Here is a 25,987-nt window from a genome sequence, read left to right as displayed (position 1 = left end):
GGTGTTGAATTTTGTCAAAAGCTGTTTCTGCATCTATTTAGATGATCATATGGTTTTTCTCCTTCAGTGCAGAACTTTTTTCAATGCTTGCTTCAAGGATATTTCATGGAAGGTTTTCCAGTTACTGCCCTGTACTCTTTGGAGATGCCTTGGGGCCCTGCTCCTTTGTTTGCCTGAGTTTAACCTTCACCTCCATATTCTCTTAATCTGGCCCATTAAAAAACTTGATCCACAGTGCACTTCAAGCTAGAGTTCTCCTTGCCAAGTCCCCTGGGCTCTCCTTCAAGGTTTTCTACTCTTTGTAATATCCTTGAGGAGATTTGTGTGCCTTTACTGACTGCCTACTCTGTTCCAGCCCTGTAGATCCTGATGTTCCAGCTATTTTTCAATTATGTGGCATTTCATATAAATGAGGTGCATATAACTTGTAAAGTATTATATAAAAATTGGCTAACAATGTTACCACAGCCTTCCCCTCCCTCTGAGATCCCTTAACCCAAGTGGGCAATATACCATAACACAGGAAGAGCCTTTTTGGGAAGTTAGGAGACCTGAGTTATGGTTCCAGATCATTCCTTAGCATTAGTTTAAAAAAAATTTATTGAGTACCTAGTGGGTGCCAGGTACCCAGTAGGGTGCTAGGTTTAAAAATGAATGAGGTGCGGGCTTCCCTGGTGGCGCAGTGGTTGAGAGTCTGCCTGCCAATGCAGGGGACACGGGTTCGAGCCCTGGTCTGGGAAGATCCCACATGCCGTGGAGCAACTGGGCCCGTGGGCCATAATTACTGAGCCTGCGCGTCTGGAGCCTGTGCTCTGCAACAAGAGAGGCCGCTATGGTGAGAGGCCCGCGCACCGCCATGAAGAGTGGCCCCCACTTGCCACAACTGGAGAAAGCCCTCGCACAGAAACGAAGACCCAACACAGCCATAAGTAAATAAATAAATTAATTTAAAAAAAAATTTAACTTTAAAAAAAAAAAATGAATGAGGTGGGCCTTGTCTGAAGAACAGGGACTGTATCTTAACCTTCTTTGTAACTTCCTCTGGGACATGACATGGTCCATGGAACCTATCTTATAAAGGCTTGTCTGAGCCCACAGATCAGGACTGAATTTCAAATCCTGTATTTTAAAGCCTTTCACTACATTACACCAAACATCCCATTTCCTATATTTTCTCATAATTCCCAAGCAACTTCTTTTACCTGGGGATGACACCAGAAATTTGCATAAGCAAAAGGAAAAAAAAAATCAGTAAGGGTCTGCATTAGTCAGTATAGGCGCTGTTACGCTATGAGAGCAACTCCCAATTTTCAATGGCCCAATCAGCAAAAGTTGTTATTTTTGGCTGCGTTGGGTCTTCATTGCTACACGCAGGCTTTCTCTAGTTGTGGCGAGCAGGGGCTACTCTTTGTTGCAGTGTGCAGGCTTCTCACTGCGGTAGCTTCTCTTGTTGTGGAGCATGGGCTCTAGACGTGCGGGCTTCAGTAGTTGTGGCGCACAGGCTCAGTAGTTGTGGTGCACGGGCTTAGTTGCTCTGCGGCATGTGGGATCTTCCCGGACCAGGGCTCGAACCCATGTCCCCTGCATTGGCAGGCAGATTCTTAACCACTGCACCACCAGGGAAGCCCCAAAAGTTGTTTTTCTCACTTATGCTGTGTGTCCTTCCCAGGTCAGCTTTGCTGCACATGGTCTTCGCTCTGGGACGGAGGCAGATGGATCAGTCTCTATCCTGAATGTTGCTGGTCATCAGGGCAGCAGGAAAGGAAAACATAGTGAAGCACTCTGACTCAAACCTTGCAGCTTGACTCAAAGCTTCCACCTGGAGGTGGCTCATCCAGCCACTCACATTTCATTGACTAATGCAAATCACATAACCAAGCCTGCTGTCGAGGGAGTTGGGGAAGTAAAATCGACTCAGCCCCGCCCTTCCCCCAGAGACACAGGAAATGTTCAGGAACAATAATATAGTGGCTTTACCCTTTCTTGGGTAAACTTTCTTGGGTAAATTCTCACTCTACCACTCTCAAACTACTGAGCCTCTGTTTTTCCTCTTCTTTAAAATGGGGACAACCACCTCGTAGTTTTGCTCTAAGGAGTAAGTGAAAACATTTGCCAAGGGTCTATCGTGTTCCTAATCACACAAGAAACACTCAATATTACCCACTCCCCACCACTCTCCACCCAGCATTGGGGTTTCTTGATCATTCTTATTCAGCCCATTAGGCACAGAGTAGGTCAAGAAGTTCAAAACTTGAAATCAAATAATTTCTTCTTAAATACCATGTTTGTACCCAGAGTTTCAGGATCCTTTAGGTTGCAAATCTTGGCTGCTCTTTCCTACTCACCAGTTTCCTTTCATTCTATGATTCCAAAAGATGCTGCTTACTCACTGAAGAGAGGAGATCTCCTCTGCTCCCACTCTACTTGAACATCTTCTGTCTCACTCTTCCTAGCACCACCCAAGTTTCATCTTCACCACTGCTTGTACATAATGTAAGGACTTTATTTAATCTACGCATTTGTTCATGTTTGTTCAGCTGTCTCCATGCTGTTGTGTCTTTCATGATGCTTTTAATTAGCTCGGTTGATTCTGAGAGTGGAGGTAAGCCAAGGTTTGAGCCAGGTGGTTACAAGGAAGATGGATGGGAGGGGGTGTTGGGGAGGTAGGTGGTATGAGTGCACTAGTGTGAATTCATTGCCAGAACTATGAAAAAAATTTAGGCTTCTGCCTTCTATTGGGGAGAAATTGTCTAAGTTACCCCTTTCTTGTGAGAATGATTAAGCAGTAGAGTGTTTGGGAAGGATCACGTTTTGCCTTACTGATAAAATCTGAGGTTAACACCAAGCTCCTAGAGGGCAGGAACTCAATTTATGGATGGTTTACGTAGAGCGATATGATCTAGATTCATCAGTTAGTTCTTTTCATCAGCCACTAGTGTTTAATGACCACTTATAAGACTGTAATTTCTGTGGCCTCTACTTTTCTCATATCCACCCAACCTCTTTGCACAAGCTTTCCTCCTCTACCCCAAAGTTTCTTTCTTTACTCCCAGGCCTGCTTCTGTCTCTATGGCAAACTCCTACTTATTTAGTCAGACTTAGCCTTAACTTTACCTTTAAGAGTGAAGCTTTCTTTGGTGCCCCCATCCCCATCCAATCTGACAGAGTTAAGCCTTGCTTTTTTTTTGTTCCCATGGCACAAGTACAAATCTCTACAAATTGCACAGGCATTAACTTTTGACATGTCTGTTTTTCCAGAAGCCTAGGAGCCCATTGAAGGTGGGAAATTTATTTATCCCCTTTTGATTCCCTAGTGTTTAGCCCAACACCTGGTATAGAGTAGTTGTTTGATAAATGATTCTTGAATGCTTTTTAACTATGCAGAGTGACCAACACCTAACACCCAAGTGTTATCATTAAATAGCAGTTAGTGGTGCTGAGAGCTTCCCAGTGGCCTCTGTATTTTTAGAAAATCTAATACATGAAATATAAAGCATTATATAAAGATACCCAGGGAATCTGGAAGGCTCCTTCAGGGCTGGGAATGATAGGAAGGGCTCTCTCATGTTTTTCTCTCTCCCCTTTGCAGGTCTTGGCTCATTTTAAATTCATTTCTCATTTTCTGCTTTCCTCTTACCATAAATAAAGAGGGAGAAAGGATCGGGTGAAGCCTCATTTGTCTAAAGGCGGCTGTGGGTCACGTGAAGTGTTGAACACCCCACTGTTGATGCACAGCACAGCCAATGCCGAATCAAGGTTTTGTAGGGCTATTGCAGTCCAGTTTGGGACTGTGTTTATTTTAGGGAATTTATAATCCAGGTGAGGCTGGGAAAAGATTGCAAACAACACAAAACAATAAAACTTCTATCTCATTGCTTTGAGCAATCTATTTCTCTTAAGGATCTGTCCCCTGAGTTGGATACCATTTTCTCTTTGAGGGCTCACCTGCTCCACACTCGCCCTCCCAGACCACTCTCATCTCCGGAGACTATGAACTACTCTTCTGTGCTGACGCTCGACCTTGTCCATAATGATGATTGTCTTCGGCGGCCTTTATTTTACGGCAGCCTGTGCCTGATCTCTTTTGCTACATAGCTATGATTATAGTTCCTATTTAATAGGCCAGGAAATGGAGACTAAGAGAAACTAAATAACTTGACGTAGGCACACAGGAAGTAAGATGTAAAACGTGAGATTGAACCCAAGTCTGTCTTCCCAATCTGAGCTTTAAGCTTTTCCTGCCCACCCCCAACCCTGCCCCCGCTGTTCCAGAATCCCCCCTGCTTCTATGGCCCTTACAACTTTTTTAGGGGGGGTGGGAGGTGGGGTGCTCCTCAGCCTTTGACATTCTGGGGCTTGTGATTCTTTCATTCTCAAAGACTGCTGATCCCCAAGCCCCCAAGCCCATTCTGGCAGCTATCCAGAAACATCTTTCTACTCTCTTACTCCATCATCGGCTGACTCCACTCAAGTGGCTCAGAGAGATTCCTGGTTTGGGACTTTGATAACCTTGATTCCCAGTCTCAGGTTAAAACCTGGTGACTATTGGCCTCAGTTTCTTCTTCTGGCAAATAGGTATAGTCTCAGTTTTGCCCATCTCCTTAAATGCATGACCCAGACTGTCCTTTAGTACCCTTCTGCTTATAGCACCACTCAGATGATAGTGGGCTTTGAGACCTAAAGAGCTGAGAAGAAGACAAGTGTTACCTGTGTTATAAAGGATCCACCCAGTGGCCCAAGAAAGAACCAGGAACTTCTGATTCCCTTGGCAACTCGGTAGAAGAGGGAACTTCTACCCTTCTGTCAGGCAAGCTGGCAAGGGTGGCCACTTCTATCTCCCTTATCACAGTGTACTATAATTATCTATTTGCTTCCCACTAGGCTGTGAGTTCTTAAAGTATAGAGACTGTATCTCATTTATCCTACTAACTGCTACCAGCCTGGTCCAAGCCATCATCCTGCACCTAACTAATGGAGCCTCTGGCTTCCACCAATGTCCATACACCATCGACTCTTAGCACATAGCCAGGGTGATCTTTTGAAAGCGCGAATCGGATCTTATCACTCCTCTGTTCGAAGCCCTGTGTTGGTTCCTCTTTAGCCAAGACCCTTACAATGGCCTACAAGACCCCACTCTCTGACCTTATCTCCTATTCCTCTCTCATTTGCTTACCCGGCTCCAGTTGTCCTGGCCTCCACTATTTTTAACACTTCCAGGAATACTTTCACTTCAGGGCCTTTCCACTAGCTGTTCCTTCTGCCTGGGACACTCATTCCCATACAACGCATGGCTCACTCCCTCACCTCTTTCAAGTTTCTCATTAAAGTCACCTTATGAATTGGGCTCTCCCTGATGGCTCTATTTAAAATCCCATTCTGTAAAACTGGAATTGGAATAGCTGTTATGAATCTACCTTCATTTCTCTTCCACTAAGTCTTCTTTGCTACCCCTATTACTTTGCTCTACGAGTCTAGATTTTTTGGATAACTGCCCCCTCCTTTCCTCTAAATATTTTCCTTTCTCCCTTCCTTTTGCTCCAGTGCAGATCTAAAGCCATTCACCTATATTAATGCATGAGTTTACCTGACAAAAGAGGTGAGGTGTATTGAAAGAGAAAAATATGTGTTCTCAGCTGAGGAGAAGCTGGAAAGGGAGTTGGACTCAGAAGACATTAGGTTTGAGTCTCGGCTCAAGTTTTTAGCCCTCTCAGCTTCAATTTCATCAGCTGTAAAAATGAACACAGGAGTCCTACCTTAGGGACCTGGTGAAAGCACTGAATGAGAGGTCAAGTGAAAGCACCTGGCATGTGGTCTCTACTAGCTGCAGAAGCTTGGCTTATTCTCCACTGAAGCCCCAGCACCTAACGCATGGTTCAGTTGAAGTAAATGAACACATTATTGATGAAGAAACGGTTGATGTTAAAAAAAAAAATCCCACCCCCCCCCCCTCCAGTTTTCCTCATACCTCTTACCCTGGTCTATTTTTTTCCCCCATAGCACTAAACACCTTCTATCACACCAAATTCTTTTCTTGTTACGTTTATCATCTTTCTCTCCATACTTAGATGATAGCTCTAAGAGGAAAGGGTATTTCCACCCTGCCCCCCTCTTCTATTCACTGATCCAACCCAAACACTAAAATAGGGTCTGACAACCTTAGTAGTGATCAGCAAATATTTGTTGGATGAGTGAGTGAATGAATCTTTTAATCTTCAGAATCTTGCTGGAGTCTTATGTAGAAAAGGAATATAGGAGTACTTTGAATCCCGAGTGCCTAGAAATGCTTGGTAAATGGCAGGTGTTCAATGTTTGCTGAAGCAATTGGGTACTCAGCTCTTTACCGGAGGTCTTCATCTGATCTATATGAGACTACATCAAAAGAGGTTCCCAAGGTCAATTCACTCAGGCCTCTCCTTTTCATCTCGTCCAATCAACCTAGTATTCATCTAACAAATTATCTGAGTTTCCAAATATTGAGTACCTACTATGAGTTCAAAAGCATGCTTGGTGCTATATGTGACTAACGCAAAAGAAGCAACAGCAAGTAATAAGTCTGAATGTAATTAAATGTGAAATTACAGGGCAGATTTGCAGTGCTGATACTTTAGAGAAAGAATCAGTGAAGACTGACTAGAAGTAAATTCCAAAGTTCACAAGTCGCCCAACTACCCTTCCAAGCGCTCCACCTGTTGATAGCAAGGACCATAACCTGGGCAGCAGCTTTAGAATGAGAAGGTCTTTCAGAGTTACAAATCCTTTGTTTTAAGGAGTAGGAAACCAAGGCTAGGCACAGGAGAGGCCTCGGCAGAGATGGGTCTAGAACCCAGGACTTGTGACATTCTGGAAGAAGTGTCCTGAAGGTCCAAGGTGCCTTTGTGGGGGTCGTAGAATCCGTGGTGCCCGGTCTTCCGGAGAGGCTAAGGTGCCTATCACTAAGGTGAGGTGGAGGGGGTTAGGGGAGAGGTCACAAGGCGCCATTCCCCCGGGGGACGGGACCCTGGAATCCCTGGGCAGGATCCCAGGCGGAGGTCCCTGCTGTCCTCAACTAAAGAGCTGCCCCCGCCGCCCTCCCTCCCCGGCCGCCACTCTGAGGAGTAGAGACCCCCGCCCCCCCTCCTCCCCCGCAAGTCGCTCGGAGCTGCCGGCGGCTGGCTGATACCCGCAGCACAGAACCAAGGCCCCGGGAGTCCCAGGGCACTACTTGTTCCAGCGGAGGGATCACAAGCGCGTTGCCACAGCTGTGACCGCGGAGGAGTCGTGACGCCGCTGACGCCGTGCCGGTGGCGCAGCGACGTCGCAGGAGGCGGGGGCGGGGGCGGCGGCGGCGGCGGCGGCGGGGGCGGGAGGGGGAGCGGGTTGGGAAGTAGTTCCGGGTGCGCGGCCCCGGATGTTGGCTGTTCTCGCTGCCGCCGCCGCTCTCGGCGCTGCTCCGGGCCTCGGCCGCTCGCACAAGGCACTGTTGGGACGTTTCCCGGGGGGCGGAGACGCACACAGCGGCCGGGGGCTCGGCCGGGCCGTACCGGCCTGCGCAGCCTGAGGTGAGCTCCCGCTGCCGGGGTGGTCGGGCCGGGACGGCGGGCGAGGAGGCGGGGCCGGGGCATCTCCCGGGACGGAGGCAGGGGCTGCTCTCCGCGAGACTCCCTCTCCTTTTTCACAGCCGCGGTCGCGTCGCGGGGCGGGCGGCGGGCGGCGGGCGGGGCGGGGCGGGGCAGGGGGCCCGGGCCCAGGCTGAGGCCTGACGGGCGGCGAGGGCTGGGTCGCTCCCTCCCCCGCGGCGCTTCTCAGCTGCTGCTGCTCCTCAGCGGGGAAGCGGCGGCTCCGCGCCTCCCGCCCCTCCCCCAGGCGGGGCCCGGGGGAGCCAGACTGGGTTCCCGGGGGCGTCGAGTCCGAGGACAGTGGCCGTCTTCCCTCCGTGACCTGCCCCTGGCCTGGGCTAGCCCCCTTTCCCGGCACGATGCGGCTTCTTCCCTTCAAGCTCCGGGGTGCTTTTCGGCCGGCGAGGCGGCCAGTACCTCGCGCGTCGGAGGTGCCCTTCGGGGTGAGGAGGCCCGTGCGGGGGCCTGCGTTCCCACCCATCCTGTCGCCGTGTCCTTTACCGGCATTGGGCAGAGGCAGCCGTTCCATGCGGACGTGTTGCTGTCCTGTGTGTGTTGCATCCTGCCCACGTGGTAGGGTGTCTCCCCCCCCCCCTCCATTTTTGCAGCTAGTGGGAAGGGAGGTTAAAGCGGGGTGGTTTTTACTCTGTGATTTCCTCAGCGTGGCGTGGAAGGTGTTAGGGTCAGTTTGCTTTGCCGAGGCATACTGTTGGTCAGCTGGAAGAAGCAAGAGTTGTACTCTCTGCAATTGAGATCAGTAGGGGACTTGGTTTCATTGACATCTTCCTCCTCTTCGTTTAGCTGCTCTTGTTCTTTTCTCTACCATTTAATCCTAAAGAGAGAATAATAGGCTTTAGCTGCTGATGCATTGAGGTGCATAGTTTTCACTTCTCTATTCTACTTTTTGTGTGTATGGTTGGCGAAGGGTTTTCTTTTCTGTGTTGTGCAATCCACGCCTCAGTTGTTCCTAGTTGGATTCCTGAATGAGCTGAGTTGGGCTGGCCAGGGAGTTAGAGATTGGTGGGCATCTTCCTTGTCTTTTCCTAACATTTACTTTATTTTTTCCTTCTGTTTTGTTTGCCAGTGAAGCAGGCGTGCATGTCATGGATGTGTTACATGCATAGCTCTTTATTTGCAAGGCAGCACTAGGTAGTTTTCACTGAGTCACTCGTTTCGTGGGAGCTCTTTTATTTCACTTTTCCTCTCTTTCTGTTGAGTATCATTGCACTCTCTGGTTTTTGAAGCTGTTTTTGAAACGTGTTTTGAGTAGTTTCTTTCCTTAATGTCTCTTCCAGGTTAAGGTTTCCATCTTCCTGTGTTTTGCTCTTTTGTGACCACAGATTGCTCCCTTAACTGGGAACAGGACACGGTAGCAATGAGAGAAGCCTTTTATTCCTCCTAGACTTCAGCAGATATTTATAGAAAAGCAATAACTCCTCTCTGTTTTTCTCTTTGGGTAGCATCTAGAGATTTGATTGAATTTTTTAGTTTTTTAGATATCTTTTCTTTTTGTGTTTCTTGGAGTTAAGGTGAATCATTTTCTTGGTTTTGTGCTGCTGAAGATGCTGGGGTCTTCCTCATGCTTTTATTAGGTATTTTTTTGGATGGGGTCAGGACATGTTTATTTTGGCTCTTTTTGGTTCATTAGTTTGGTGAAATGAAAAATCCTCATATTTTGAAGTCACTTTTTAGATTCCAAAATGGCTAGTTCTTTTTCTTGGTTTTTCACATGTGCATTCTCTTTGAGTGTATGTTTGTTTGTTTTTTCTTTTATCTGGTACAATTGTTAGTATATTCTCCTTCTAGGTATGTAAAATAAAAATATTTAAATGCAGATTCTGTCCGCCCTCACCATGGTAAGTATGGGTGGGGCAGTGGAAAATAGAGAATGTTGTTCTGATACATTCTGAGGCATATTTATTTAGTTAAGTCAGTCAGCATTTGTGTACTTCTGCAAAATTACAGTGCTACGTGTGAAGTAGTCTGTATGAAGAGACACAAGGAATAAAATATGTGGTCTCTTCACACTTCTGTTGGGGAAACAACATGTAACATGCATCATTCATAATTCCAAGCAACATCAAGCTCCTGGTTGGGATAACGGTGCAGCCAAAGTCAGAGGTATAAGTGAGATTTGGAAAATTTGGAATTTTCAAAGGGCAAGAGATGTATTTAGTGAAGGGGTATTTGCAAAGACATAGACGTGGCAATGTACAAAAGATATTGAGCAGTTTGACTGGCATAGGGAATCTGTATTGGTGAATAAGAATAAATGAGTTTAGGCTTGGTGAGTGTGTATTGGTGGAGGACCTTATTAAGGATATAGGGTTTAATTTGATGGGGTACCACAGTGGGTTCTAAAGATTGAGAGTAAGATGATGCATATTGTTCCTGAGGAAGGTTTTCATAATTAGTTGAGTGTTCTGGAGTAGGAAGACTGACTTAGAAGGCTCTTGGAGAATTTTAGAAACAAGATGATGAGGGTCTGAGATAAAATGGTGATGTTTGGAATAAAATAATAGCTAACATTTATTGAGTACTGTATGCCAGGCACAATGTTCTAAGCTATTTACATGTATTTAACTCATAAAATCTTCATAATAAGGTCTTATTATTCCTATGAAGAAACCGAGTTACAGAAAGATTAAGTAACTTGCCCTAAATCCTATAGAGAGTAAGCAGCAGAGCCAGGATTTGAACCCAGGCAGTCTTGCCTTTGAGCTTATGCATTTAATCTTTATATTGTCCCTATGAAAGAGTGTATAGAATATGTAAAAGGATGTATGTTTGAGTAAAAATTAATTTGAACTTAGCAATGATTGAATGTGTGCCAAGGGAAGAGAGCAAATTAAACATTAAAAGATTAAAGCCTAGAATCCTGGGAGAATGGCTGATAATGATGAGGAAATTAGGAAAGTGTCACTGTGAAGATAAATGAGCTAAGGTGGGTTATGGTCAGCACTTCGATTGTATACAATCAAGTTTTCAATAAAAGGCAAGTCTTCTGCAACTCCCGATAGCCTTTTCTCCTTGCTGGTTTTGCTCTGGAAATGCAGGCTAGTTTAATATTAATCTAAGCAAAACAATTAGAAAAACAGATCTGTTCAAAAGAAAAAATATATAGGAATTATTTTGGTTGAGCCATACCACTGCTTCCCAACCTTAGTGAAGATAATCAAGATTTGAATAGAGGAATCCTGTAGTATATCACTATAAGATGAACAGAGATGCAGTGTAGGTTGTGCACGTACCAGGGCTGTATTTGGTAGTAAAAAAAAATATGTGAGTAGATGAGTGTTGGGAGGTTAGTAGCATGATGGCGAAAGAACTTTGAGGTTTGGAACTGTGGGTGACATTATAGGCTAATAGGTAAAGCATTCTGAGAAGAACCAGGAAGTACATCAGTGCCACAGAAGCCAAGGATAGGAAGGATAGTGTGGTAGACAGTATCAGATGTAGTCTCAAAGTTCAGAAACAATGATCATGATGAAAAGACTATTGAACTAGGACCAGGAGGTGATTTGTAACCTTAGAATTTTGAAAGGAAGGATAAGAAGAGATGCCAGATTTGCTTTCCACAGAAGGCTTTGTAGAGATGTTGTGGTCTGGTGTGGTAATTCTTAGTATTTTCTCCTATGCTTCCTCCAGTCCCATTCTTGTCCACATGTCCGAGCTACTCAAATATCAGAAAGCTCACTTTTTTTCTTAAAAGAAACGTGTTCTAAAGCCAGTGATTTTGTACTTCGTTTCTCTCACACGTTTTATTCTTTTTTTAAAGTTTTACTGAGATAATTCACATACTATACAATTCACCCATTTAAAGTGTACAGTTCAGTGATTTTTAGTATATTCACCAAATTGTGCAGCCATCACCACAGTCATCATCCCAAAAGAGAAAGTCTGTAACCGTTAAGTCACTCTCCATTTCCCCCTCATTCCCCAGTCCTAGGCAACCACAAATGTACTTACCATCTCTGTAGATTTGCCTATTCTGAACATTTTGTATAAATGGAATCATACAACATGTGGTCTTTTGTGTCTGGCTTTTTTCACTTAGCATAGTGTTTCAAGGGTAATCCATTTTTGTAGTATGTATCAGTATGTCATTCCTTTTTATTGTTGAATATTCCATTGTATGGCTCTACTACCTTTTATGTATCCACTTATCAGTTGATGGACATTGGGATTTCTTACTCTTTTAAAAATCCTCCCTATCTTCATTTTAATCTTCACCCTGCCAACCTCATCCCTCTCATGGCTTGTCTTTTAGATTATAACCTCTACTATGCATTCTGCTAGGCACTGGGGATATAAAGATGAGTACGACATGGCTTTTGAACATTCATATGGTGTGTTTATGGTTTACATATGTTTTCTCATGTGTTATCTATTTTATCACGCAACAACCCTGTAATGTAGGCAAAGCGTTTTTTAAGATGAGTAATTTGAAGTTTAGATTAGGTGACTTGCCCAAGATTGCCCAGTTAAGTCAGTGTTGGAGCAATTAGATCATCTTAGTGCATGTCCATTGCTATTTCCACTTGTCTATGCTGCTATTCTAACTTAAAGGAGCCTCTTGTGAATTCCTGGAGAATTAGAGAGGTTGGAAAATCCCCTTGCTTAGGGAATCAGTAACTTTTAATGTTTGATCTTAAGGACATAAAATGAGATTTTTTCTTACTGCATTCTGTCACTTGTTTGTGATTTAGATAAGTCATTTCATATTTCTGCCTTTCTTTCAGAACTTTATTGGGGATTAATGTGATGATGGTGATAGTGGTAGTGGTAATAATAATAGCTAACATTTTCTGAGGCCTTAGTGTGGGCTCAAAAGTGTTCTAACTATTTTTCATTTATTATTCATATAATCCTCACAACAACTCTAAAAGGTAGGTTTTTTTGTTATCAAAAATTTATAGATGAGGATACAGGCATAGAGAGGTTAAGTGACTTGCCTAAGGGTATGTAGCTAGGGATGGAAAGAACCAGGATTTGAACCCCTGCAGTCTATTTTCAGAACTCAGTGACTCTTAATCACTGTACTGTTACTGTGTTATGAATTAATAGAGGGTATTATTTCAAGTAAGGGTATGACCAGAATATGAAGATTGGATTTTGAATGTAGTTGGGGAAACAAACAGCAAAATTAAGTTGACATTGCATCCACAGTTCTTTTAAATATCAATCTAACACTTCAGTGTACAGAGATGCGTGTTGTTTAGGCATCCAGGTACATTTTTTTCTGTTTATCCCTGCTAATAGCCTCTCAACTCAGAAATTGCATTATTTTCAGTGCTCTTCAGTGTCAGCTTTGTTAGTCATTAGCTTTGCACATTGCCGCTATTCAGAAACCTTTGGCTTAGGACAGCTAAAGCTTACTTTAACCTCTCCTGAGCCTCCCTTTAACTGTGAATCTTTGTTTTCCATTTTGAACAGTTAGCCTTTCAGTCCTAGATGGAGGTACTCTTTACCTCCTCCACCCCAAAACTCAGAAAACACCACAGAGGCATTTTATAGCAACTGTCAAAAAATTTGTCCATCTTATTTGGCATAACTGGATTTTAGTGCACAAATAACAAGAACCAAAGCACAGTGTTTTGGTTAAAGAGATTGACTTATACTGAAATTGGAAAAGGCATCTGCTATACAGGATTTTGGATTTAATAGAATTTGTTTAAAAAAAAAAAAAAAGAATTTGTTATAACCAGATCAATAAAGCATTATTACTGTGAGCCATGTGCTGGGACATGGAAATAGCTTTGTTATATGGAACCAGATGTATTTATATTTATAACAATGGCATTCTACTTATTTTAAGTAATCTTTTGTAGTTACGTACCTTGGCTGCTATTTTACTTGGCATATCAGCTGATAACCTAAGAATGCAATGTCTTTCAAAGTGGTTATTACTTTTCTATAGAATTGAGACAAAACAACTGAAATGGAGAGCAAATGAGACTCATATGGTGTCAAACTTTAATGCTGTAACGAGAAAATACTGGGTAAGTATGAATATGATACAAGCTAATTAGGACCATTTTCAACAAGAACTCTTTGGCACCATTAAGTTTAGTTTCTAGTAATTACTAAACTACTCTGGTTGCTCTAAGAATTTTACTGTAAATCTAAAGTGATTTCATTTTGGTATAATCAGTTTGTTGTTCGCACTGCCCTGTCTGACTTATTTCCCATCAACAGGTAAAGTAGTCTGTTATGGGATGCAGCAAGAGAAACTTGTTAGAACATAGTCCTAGAAAACTCTTCTGAGCTGAATGCTAACAATTTGGAGATGGGCACAGTCTTTGGGTGGAAGTTTTTAGAGAGAGTCTAGAAATCTGGCATGTTGACCGTCTTTGTTTGGTCTGCTGTAACATGCCACAGATTGGGTAACTTATAAACAACAGAAATTTATTGCTCATCGTTTTGGAGGCTGGAAGGTCTTAAGATCAAGTGCCAGCATGGTCACCTTCTGGTGAGGGTCCCCTTCTTGGGTCATAACTGGCACTTTCTTGCTGTGTCCTCACATCGTGGAAAGGGCAAGGGATCCCTCCTGGATCTTTTATAAGAGGCTAGTCCTATTCATGAAGGCTCTGCCCTCATGATCTAACTACCTCCCAAAGACCCCACGTCCTAATATCATCATCTTTGGGGGTTAGGATTTCAACATACAAATTTTGGGGGGACACAAACATTTAAACTGTAGCATTGGCTATTTTTTCATTATTTTCAAATAATATATATGTCATGGATTCCATTGAAGACTTGACTGATTATCCTAGGATGACCCTGTGTGTGAAGGAGACTTTATCTAGTAACTTAGTTTTAGCTAAAGTTTTTACCTGGAGTACAAAGCTAAAACCTGTAAATGAATTCTACCTAGACGGAGTCCTGCCCATTGATATAGTGGTGTCAAGGATATAAGACTGATCTTCTGATTGATTGGTAAAGTGTGGTGCCAGTGTCACCTTATTAAAGATTTCAGAAGTTGAAATTGGCTTTTTCTACGGCTGAGACCTGGCCTTACTGTGAAACATAGATTTGTGAGAGAATGGATGAAGGGAGGAAGACTGCTACAACTCATTAATAACAATTTCAAATTCTGTTTGCTTACAGAGAGATGGGATTGGGAGGGGGTGCAGTATGGTAGAAAGAAGTTATTAATATCCTAGATTTTGGCTGGTGTGTATATGGGTGCGTATTAAATTATTAAAAGGAACTAAAAAGTTTCTGTGGCTTGGCTGTAGAACTTTGGGAAATTAATTACAGATACAACAGTCAAATATGCTGCAGTCAGGAGCAGGTTGACTCTTCTGAATGAAGATGGAGCAGACTGTCATGGAAGGAGATAAACAATATATGGCGTCAGTTTTTGCTAGTGTGGTTGGATCTGTGAATCTGTGACATGCTTTACCTGTCTACCCTGTGTAAGGACCTGTTGATGGTATTGTCTCACATGTGTATATGTAGATAGTAATCACCATCAGAAATGGCCTCTTTGTGTATCAGGGAAGTCATGTTTTACGTCTATTATAGGGCATGTGTGCGCTGGAAAGATTTCCACCTTAATTTAAATAATACTTTATGAAAAGCTTTTTCTCTGATCTATTAGAAAAACAGTCCTGTGATAATAGGTAAGGCAAATAATATGCGTATTCCTGTTGACAAATGGAGAAAATGAGATACAAGCTAAGATTGACTTAATGTCACTCAGTTATTTAATAGAGCAGAGACAGGAGCCTAGATCCTGCATTCTGTCTCTAGTCTTGTACTCTTTAGTAGAAAGCTGACAAGGTTTTTTTTTTAAAACTTACATTGCGTTCTTATTTATTGATTGATTGATTGCTGCGTTGGGTCTGCGTTGCTGCACGCGGGCTTTCTCTAGCTGCGGCAAGCGGGGGCTGCTCTTCCTTGTGGTGCGCGGGCTTCTCACTGTGATGGCTTCTCTTGTTGTGGAGCACAGGCTCTAGGTACACGGGCTTCAGTAGTTGTGGCACGCGGGCTTAGTAGTTGTGGCTCATGGGCTCTAGAGCGCAGGCTCCATAGTTGTGGCGCACGGGCTTAGTTGCTCCGCGGCATGTGGGATCTTCCCGGACCAGGGCGCGAACCCATGTCTCCTGTATTGGCAGGCGGATTCTTAACCACTGCGCCCCCAGGGAAGCCCAGCTGACAAGGTTTTTATGAAGCACACACTTGGATTTCTGAGGTAGAAATTAAAGTTTAAGAACCCCAAAGGACCTGGGCTCCTTGGAGCAGAACTTGTCTTGTGATAATGTCAGACTAGGGTACATAAAACTGTTGAGAGCAGCTTCTTCCTTTGTTAAATTTGGGTCCATTTCCAGTAGTTGGATGCATTTTTACTTGAACTTGCATTCTCTGTCTTTGTGAATTCTGGAAGTAAGGAGGAGATGGAATCAGAAGGGAAACTTCTAAGGATTACTAAATAGCAGATTTGGTCTTCTTATTATGAAAGTATACATTTATAAAAATTTAGAGAATGAGGAATTGTACCTGGAACATTTAGAGATTGAGGGTGCTTGGGTTTCTACCATAGTGCGAACGTATTGTTTTTTGCCGGTGGGCAGGAAGAATGACAGTATATGAAGAACTTATAACTCCACAGAAAAAAAGACTGGGAAAGAAAGCATCACGTTGGGTAGTCTTTATTTTCTCCTTTGAACCTGTTTATATTTTCTATAAGTTCTCTACAGTGAGCATATAACATTTTTATAGTCTTCTGTTTTCTAGTCTTTAACTAAAAAATAAACATGTATGATTTTTATGGTTCAAATGAGAATTTGGAAAAATGTGAATCGTAGCACTTTTGAAGAGTAGTTTAAACACTGGTGCTTTCAAAGTATTTTGCTTTTTAGGCAGTTATGTTAATAAATCAGTTTGATAAATTATTTGATTATAATCTTATAGGTCAAGTTGTGGGTGTATTAAGTGTTCTGGGTTTTTCTTTGCATTAGAAATTGGTCATTTAGCTCTGCTGGTCAATAAATTAATTTTAGTCCCCCAGAAGCAACCAAGAACTTAGGTTTACATATAGTAATTACTTATCAATAAATGACCTAAAAATAGCACTCTGACTTATAGTGAAAACTGGATTTAAGAATCTACTCATCTGCTTTCATTTCCTTTGCAGATTTCTAATAAGAAAAACCAAATTGTCAGTGATTCTTTAAGGTACTTGTTTTCATCCAGGGACATTGGACTCAGTTTCTCTCATTCATTTGTTCATTTATTCACCATGTGTTACGTCCTGGGAACTGTACTAAATGCTGGGAACACAAGTAACTGATAGGGTCCCTGCCATCAAAGACTACAGCTTTTGGTTTGGGAGAGACATCAGAAGAGAGATCCTAGGCATATGGAGATATCCATTTTTTCTGTTTTTCTAGTTTTTAACTAAAAAGCAGCATGACTAGCTTGTTTGAAGACTTTAATGCTTTTGGTGGTGTGGTTAGATGGCTTTAAGAGGAGCTGATGGTTTCATAATTATTTTTCTGACTGCAAAATATTGAAAATCATGGATCTAGAGAATTGCCTTATCTAAGGAGCGTTGCTTACTGAGGTAGATGACCCAGGCGTTTATATTTATATCCGATTTGCTTTGGGAGCATAATTAAGAAACCTGTGTTGATTCTTCTAGGATGGAGACAGTGTCTTTTTTTGTCTTTTATTCTCTTTACTGTTGATCCTTGAACAACAAGGGTTTGAACTGCACAGGACCGCTTGTAGGAGGATGCTTTTCTATTGTGACTATGACAGTACTACATGGTCCATGGTTTGCATCTGCCGATGCGGAGGAACTGCAGATATGGAGGGGCAACTGTAAGTTATACTCAGGTTAACCCCCATGTTGTTCCAGGATCAACTGTACTAGTAAATGGAAGGATATTTCATATTTGAGCTTAACTTTAAGAATATTAATATTGATACATTGTATCAAAATTTACCTTTTGTCTAATATATATATATGTATGTATGTCTATATATGTAATACATAGATACATAGTAGTTCCTAACATCTTAAGAGTTAATCTTTTATTCAGACCAGCGAGATATCCCGCTAAAACACTTAATAAAGAGTCATTCGGCTACTCTTAGAACACCTGTAGTCACCGATAGCTGTAAGGTAGCCTGTTTGTTGTTAGCTCTAATTGGGGCAAAATTTGCTTGTAACTTCATCTCTTTTTCCTAGTCCTTCTCTGCAGAACATTAGAGACCTAGTTTGCCTTCTTTGACAAGATAACTCTCTAAATATATGAATGTGATTGTTCATTCAGCAAATATTTCGTCAGCACCTACATATGCAAGACATGGTCCTGGGCATTGTGAGAGATCCAAAGGTAATTAAGAGGCATAGTCTCTTCTCAGAGAACTGATACAGAGAAAGTCATGGGTTTGTTGAAAAGAGTGGTTTTGCTTATGATGATCAGGAAACTTCTTGGAAACAATGATGTTTGAATTAAGATTAGTGATGGGGTAGTCTAGGCTGACTGCATAATCAAAAACCTAGAGATGAGGAAGAACAATGCAAGTTAGAGGAGTAGCAAGAGGCCCAGCCTGGCTGTTTGACAAACTATCCTCAAGGATATTGAAAATGTTCATTGTTTATTCTCAGCGCCTGGAGGAGTGTTCGCAAATAATAGGTGCTCAGTAAATATTTGTTGAATGAATGAATGGTTACATTTGGGAAATACTGAACAACTTCTTGAAGAGTCATAAAGCGCTTTAGGATATTGAACACTTTGTAAGTCCCTTAGAGAGAAAAAAAATACTTGACTCAAACTTACTTGATTATGGAATGCCTGTTAACAGCTCTGGAAAATATTACACTGGGTCTCTATGGTAGAGGTGACAGGGAATGCTGGAAAGTGTTTTCTTCAAGCTAAACACACCCATTTTCTTCATTCTACACTTGACATTTGGCTTCTAAACTCTTCACTAGGCTGATTTCCCTCCCTGCAAGTATTCTAGCTCATAAGTGTTCTTAAAACGTGGTACTCAAAACAGAACACAGTACTCCAGTTGTGAGCTAACCAGTGAAGAGTGAATGGGACCGCTACCCTCGTTGATCTGGATACTATTCTTCTAATGAACCCTAAGACTGTATTTTCTTTTTAGCAGCTGAGTCACTGTCTTGGCTCATATTCAGTTCTCATATTAATTTACAAGAAGTTCTTTGAGTAGATTCTCTGATTTCCTATTGGTAGAGCTAACACATGAATGCCCATTTTTTTTTCTGATTGAGTCTAGGTTGTTTTCTCAGAAGTACTAGTGATTCTTAAGTTTCCTGAAATCTGAGAAAGAAAAGAATTAATTGTACAATGCTGGAGTAACATGAAAGTCCACCACTGCTGAGTACACTCAAAACTAGATAAAATATAATGAATCCCTCTGTACCCATTACAGATTTAATAATTATTAAGCTGTTTGCTCTATATGCCTCAACTATCTTTTGCTTAAGTATTTTAAAGAAAATCATAGGCGTTGTCTTTTCACTCCTACAAACATCAGTATGCATCTCTAAAAAATATAGACATTTCTTACATAACCATATGCCATATTGTAGCTAATGAAATTAACAATATTTCCTACTAGTGTTATCACAATATCCAGTTCATAATAAAAATGTCCTTGACTGTGTCTTTTTACAGTTGGTTTTTAACTGAATCAGGTTTCAGACAAGGTCTACACATTACATCTAGTTGTTATGTTTGTTGTCTCGTTTAGCCTAACACAGTTCCCCCCTTACTTTTTGGCATAATTTCATTGTGTCCACTTCTTTGACCTTTCGTGTCTCTATACCAAGTTCTGTTACTGTTCCTTTTGAAATAGCTCTAAGAGTTTTCCTTCATTTACAGCAATTCAGCAAACATTTTGGACTGTTACGTACAAAACATGTGCTAGGCATTATGGGAGGTAGAAAGATTAATTTGACATGTGCCTGGCCTACTAGGAGGCCTGCAATCCAGTGGCAGAGGCAGGTACATACAGAAACAATACGAAAGAGATTATTTGCCTTCGGATGGGTCATGCCTTGATTATATATCCTCCCATATATTTTCCTGGAAAATGCTGCTAGTGGTATCTTCTTAGTACATTACTTCAGGCATGTCCTGATCAGGAACCCACAGTTGATTGCCTTTTGAATTAATCCAAACTATACTGTTTTGGGCCTGGCACTCAATGCTCCACTAATTCCCCCCTTTACCTAACATGGAACTTCTCAAGGCACAAATATCCTTTTTTTCTTTTTTTAGACCAAATTTATATTGTCGTGTAGAATTTTCATTTCTCAAACAAGATTATAGACATTTTGAGAGCAAAAATCTTGTCGTTTTTTTCTGTATAATATTGGAAAGCTTAATAATTAACTTTTGGAGAGTCCTGGCACATATGCCACTGGGCCTGTTCTTCCTGCCTACTACCTTTCCAGAGACAGAGCTTCTGCCAGTTAGAAGTAAATAATCCAGGGGCTTCCCTGGTGACGCAGTGGTTAAGAATCTGCCTGCCAACGCAGGGGACACGGGTTCGAGTCCTGGTCCGGGAAGATCCCACATGCCGCGGAGCAGCTAAGCCCGTGCGCCACAACTACTGAGCCTGCGCTCTAGAGCCCGCGAGCCACAACTACTGAAGCCCGCGAGCCACAGCTACTGAAGCCCGCGTGCCTAGAGCCCATGCTCCACAACAGTAGAAGCCACCGCAATGAGAAGCCTGTGCACCACAAGGAAGAGTAGCTCCTGCTCGCCGCAACCAGAGAAAGCCCACACGCAGCAACGAAGGCCCAACGCAGCCAACAATTAAAAATTAATAAAATAAGATAAAAGTAAATAATCCAGTTCTGGGTCTCTTCTTTTACCCCAAAAGCCTCCTTAAAAAAAGAAAAAAGCCCATTCAGTGGTCTGAATCTCATAACGGCAGATACATGGTTTGGATGTTGCCACTTCCCCATCACCATGTCCATGGCAAACTACTAATTTCTTGTTTTTAGACATGACCTTCGCAGTGTAGCACTTCAGGCAGCTACTACCTATCGAGTATAATTGGCAAATGATTTGAAACCTTTCTGCTATCCTTGTCCTAAACCAATAGTTCCTGAATTAAGCTGTGTATCAGAATCACCTGATACTTGTAATTAATAGATTTCCTAGGTTTCGCTCTAGACTATTGAATCAGGATTTCCAAGAATTGGATAGAAATGATCCTTATAAAGTTGGCCATGGTTTGTAGACTTGCTTTGAGGACCAGGCAGGTAATTCTTATTTTGTTAAACAGCTCTAGCAGTGGAGACTATAGCTGCCCATCTTTTCAGGTGTATAGCATCTCATTCCTCTGACAACCAATATGTTCTGATATGTTCAATTTACTTTATTATTTTTTAAATTAATTTATTTTTGGCTGCGTTAGTTCTGCTTTGCTGTGTGCGGGCTTTCTCTAGTTGCGGTGAGCGGGGGCTACTCTTCATTGTGGTGCGCAGGCTTCTCCTCTTGGTGGCTTCTTTTGTTGCAGAGCACGGCTCTAGGCGCTCAGCCTTCAGTAGTTGTGGCTCGCAGGCTCTAGAGCGCAGGCTCAGTAGTTGTGGTGCACGGGCTTAGTTGCTCCGCGGCATGTGGGATCTTCCCAGACCAGGGATCGAACCCGTGTTGCCTGCATCGGCAGGTGGATTCTTAACCACTGCGCTACCAGGGGAATCCCTGATATGTTCAATTTACATTTTAGGGATATGGTAGGATCTCTTGCTTTGAATTATACCAGGCAAAGCACATGAATCAAATGCCCAAGATAAAGATACGGGATCCAGAGAGGTGGCATCTTGGTTTTCTAAATATAGCTGAGCTTAAATTTAAAGCCTCAAAACCCTTCAGCCCTCTGGAAACTTTTTCTTTCTCTGTTTAGTGAATACCTTTAAAAGTTTAAAATGGAAGAGTTCAACATTTTTGGAGTAAACAGTCTTTTGAATTTTTCATACTTCATGTATATTCATTAAAGATGATTTAAACATATAATGTGATTTAACTTCATACACCTTTGTTAGATTTTCCATAAAAGTACATCTACAAGTTGGGGAAATGTTCTTTATTAGACCACATGATTTGATTTTGAGACTGGAAATTGTGGTTAAGTTATTGAGCAGAGTAGAGAGACTGAAGTTTCAGGATTATCCAGTGAGTTAATGACAGACCCAGAAATAGAATCCTGTGTTATTTGCTTGGGTTATGATTTGGTTTGAAGAGGGTGGCCTGTGATCTGCTTACATAAATTTCAGTATGTAAGGTTTGGGGTTTGGAAGAAGTTACAGCTCTGTGATGTTTGGCCAAGAAGCTCCCCTCACCCACATTTACCACCTGTTTTATTGACAGCAATCCTAAACTATGGAGGGTAAAGAGACAGTTCAGCCTTACACTTCCTACTCCTACAGGAACAGTCTTATAAAGCTGAAGCTGATTGTTGGTTGGCATGCTTTTTTTCATCTTCTGTTATCAGAATAACAACACCTGGCCCTAGTGTTGTTTTTAGGAGGAGAGGTGTATAACCTAAGTAGTTGATTTATAGATAGTGTTAGAGTGGTTTCCTATAGAATTTTTTCAGGGTATATAGAGGTGTATACATAAGTGTATCTTCATTAAACATGTTTAATTAATAAACAGTATGGTTTGGAAATGGTGGAGCCTACCAGAAAACACTTTCTTGAACCACTAATGGTTCAAGGGGTTATAGATTTGAAAATAATTGCTATAGTAGAGTTGCTTTCTGGTGAAGTCATTACTTTTACTCTCCCCTTTTCCATTTTGTGGGGTTGAGGGGGGCTCCTATGGCACTAGTGAAGCAGCAGCTTACAGAACAAGAGAACATTTTGTGTGTGATGGTTCTTAAACTTGCTCTTTTAAAAAAACCAAAGGAACCCCCCCAGCTTTATTGAGATAAAATTCACATACCATATAATTCACCTGTTTAAAGTGTAAAATTCAGTGTTTTTTTTTAATAAATTTATTTTATTTTTATTTAGTTTTGGCTGCGTTGGGTCTTTGTTGCTGAGCGCAGGGGCTACTCTTCGTTGCAGTGCACAGGCTTCTCATTGTGGTGGCTTCTCTTGTTGCAGAGCACGGGCTCTAGAGCACAGTCTCAGTAGTTGTGGTGCACGGGCCCAGCTGTTACGCGGCATGTGGAATATTCCTGGACCAGGGCTCGAACCCGTGTCCCCTGCATTGGCAGGCGGATTCTTAACCACTGTGCCAGCAGGGAAACCCCAATTTTTTTTTTTTTTTTAACATATTCATAGGGTTGTGTAATCATTGCTGCAGTCTAATTATAGAATGTTTTCCTCTTCCTCTAAAAGAAACCCCACACTCATTAGCAGTCAGTCCACTTTACCTGCCTCTCCAGCCCTATGAAACTACTAATCTAACTACTAATCCATAGTCTAACTATTAATATAAATTTGTTTTGGACATTTGATATAAATGGAATCATGTAATGTGTAGTTTTGTTACTGGCTTCTTTCACTTAGCATGTTTTCAAGGGTCATATATGTTGTAGTATGTACCATTCCTTTTTATTGCCAAATAATATTCTGCTGTATGGTTATAACATCTTATTTATCCATTCGTCATTTACTGGGCATTTGGATTGTTTCCACTATTTTGCTATTATGATTTAATGCTGCTGTGAACATTCGTGTACAGATTTTTCTGTGGAGGTATGTTTTCGTTTCTTGGGTATATTCCCTGGGTGTGGAATGGCTGTGTCATATGATTACTCTATGTTTAACTTTTTGACAAACTGCCAAACTGTTTTCCCAAGTGGCTGCACTGTTTTACATTTTTCACTATCAGTGTAAGAGAGCTTCAATTTCTTCACATCTTTGCAACCTTTGTTATTATCTGTCTTTTTGATTATAGCCATCCTAGCTGGTGTGAAGTGGTATCTTGTGATTTCGATTTGCATTTCCCTGATAGCTAATGATGATGAACATCTTTTCATATCTTATTGGACATTTTAATATCTTCTTTGTAGAAATGTGTATTCAAATCTCTGCCCCTTTTTTTTTTTTGCAGTCAAATGCTCTTCCTCTGTGTTGTATCTCCAAATCTTTGCCCATTTTTAAGTTGGGTTGTCTTTTTATTATTGAGTTGTAAGGGTCCTTTATATATTCTGGATACCTAACTTGCTTTTCTAACTGTGAATTTGTCTGAAATTACTTGCTTGGAGACAGAGAGAAGTAATGGATACAAAGACTACATTAAAAACAATCTGGTGAGTTTTCAGTTAGATTTTAGTTGTTCTTATTTTATGTTTATTCTCTTTTTCCAACTCTTGAGGAACCTGGTTTATTCATTCATTGAACAAATATGACTGCAGACTTTATACCAGGATTTGGGGATATAACAGAGAATGAAACAGAAACTTTAATCTGCATTCTAGTGGGAGAGAAACAGACAGTTAAACAAAAGTCATATCAAATCATATCAGATGATGACGAGTTATGAAGAATAAAACAGGGTAATGGGGATATACTGTGATGAGCTTTCTAACATATTCTTCACCTTTCCTGATTTCTTAATCTGTTCCTCTCTGCTCTGTTTGACCTTTTTGCGCTTTCTGTTTATTTTCATTTTATGTAGTTTGTAGCTAAACGTTTACTTCACTCTCCTTATTCTTAACACCCTTGTCTAATTTTTGCTTTCACTAGTCCACAAGATCCACCCTCTATAGTAATAATGATCTTCTATTAAAAGCCAGTATTGTCTTTTCAGTTTATGTCTATCTTAATCTGTGTGTAGCACTATTGCCTTTCTATCCGTTACATCACTTGCTGCAACCTCCAGTACAGTTTTCTCAAGTTTTTTTTTTTTTTTTTTAAAACTGGTTCGTCTTCTCTAAATCTGTTAGAGTTCTCCAAATTTAAGTTTTGGCCTCTCTTCTCCCTCTAACATTACCATGGTGAATTGATCACTCTCACATGATTTTTTGCTTTCTGAGAGCATGTGACTCTGAGTTCTCACTTTCTAGCTATAGCTGCATCACTGCCTTCAGGTTTAACTAGTGAAGCTGCAGTGGACAGCTTGATTGCTACTCACTCAGCAGGATTCTTTTCCCTTTACGCCTTCCTCTGACAGATTTTTCCTGTTTAGGCTGATTAAGACACAGGTTATTTCCATGACTGCTTTAATGATTACCTGTGACTAATGGTATAACAATTGACAGTGTTCAGTCAAGGAACCTGATTCAGAGGTGTTGTTCCTTCATGGATGCTAGTGAATTTTTTACTTTCAGGTCTTTTGAAAGAGCTGAATTCCGAAGTTAGAAAAAGAAGGAATAATCTCTTGACCTCTAGTGCTTATAGTATTCATTTTCAACAAACTTTTACTTCTTTTATCTGATATGGTGTTGCTTTCATTCAAGCTACTGTCACAGTACCTGAGGCATGAATTTTTCCTTTTAACAATATATTCCTAAGGTCACAATTGGCATTCTCAATTGGGTTCTTGACGCAAGGTCATGAATGTTGCAAGTTCTTTGTAAACTATAAAGCATTATATCTCTGTGTGGTGGGAGAGAGGAGAGAAGGGCTCATAAGAATTACTTGGGAGCTTTTTCAAAATACTTAGTCCCATTTCACCTCCTGCTCCCAGATAATATATTGTTATACACCTGTTAGTTTGTTAAACATCTGCTTCCTAAATGTGAATAGTTTGTAACTCATTTTAATGTACACTTGAAGACTGCTTATATTAAAAGGAATTCCATATTCTTTCTGTTGATGATGGGATGTAATGCAGTAGTTTCTCTTGGAGCATACCCATCAGTGAGTGACTGGTTTTTACCCCCCGTCCTCTGGTGGTGTCATGCTACGCAAAGTTTCTTGTATGTTGATTTTCAAAGGATTTGCAGAAAATGCTACGTTGGCACCAACTTAAACTGTATAAATTTTGGATGTAATTGAACAAATTAATATAATTGTTCAACATAGTTGGCTTCAGAAATGTGAGTTTGTGATTTGGAGGACACTTTGAGATTTTCCCGATTTCACTGTGGATCGTTGTAGCCTTCTTTTGTGAGAGTTCCATGTTGCTGGACATCTGCCTGGGTAGGGAGAAGATGATTGGTATATTTGTTCTTACAGTTAACCAGACAGGTGTTCAAGACACCATTTAGGTGCAGTAATCTAAATTAAAAGTGGAGAAAACTGAAACTAAGGCGTTGAGACCACAGTAGATTAGAAAGATATCTAGGAGCTGGAGTTGGTAGTAAAACTTCATCATTTTAAAGTATAAAATTTGGTGGTTTTATACAAAAGGTTTTTATTCACAAGATCGTGCAACTATCACCACTATCTAATTCCAGAACATTTTCATCAGTCCCAAAAGAAACCTGTTAGCAGT

At 41.4% G+C, this 25,987-nt stretch overlaps 1 protein-coding gene across 4 annotated transcripts in view; it reads left to right on the top strand.

The window, feature by feature from the left end:
* Positions 1-7,369: 7,369 nt before the first annotated feature.
* The window catches only part of FOXJ3 (forkhead box J3), a 126,175-nt gene continuing 107,557 nt past the window's right edge, over positions 7,370-25,987 (top strand). For all 4 annotated transcript variants that reach the window (XM_059920001.1, XM_059919994.1, XM_059919997.1 and 1 more), the window contains exon 1: positions 7,370-7,538. The gene's annotated coding sequence lies outside the window, so the exon portion shown is untranslated. The remainder of the gene's footprint in view (positions 7,539-25,987) is intronic.

This window comes from Balaenoptera ricei, chromosome 1 (assembly GCF_028023285.1).
Source record: "Balaenoptera ricei isolate mBalRic1 chromosome 1, mBalRic1.hap2, whole genome shotgun sequence".
Lineage (NCBI taxonomy): Eukaryota > Metazoa > Chordata > Mammalia > Artiodactyla > Balaenopteridae > Balaenoptera > Balaenoptera ricei.
Note: the sequence above shows the minus strand (reverse complement) of the source record. Positions and strands in the feature narration are given on the sequence as shown.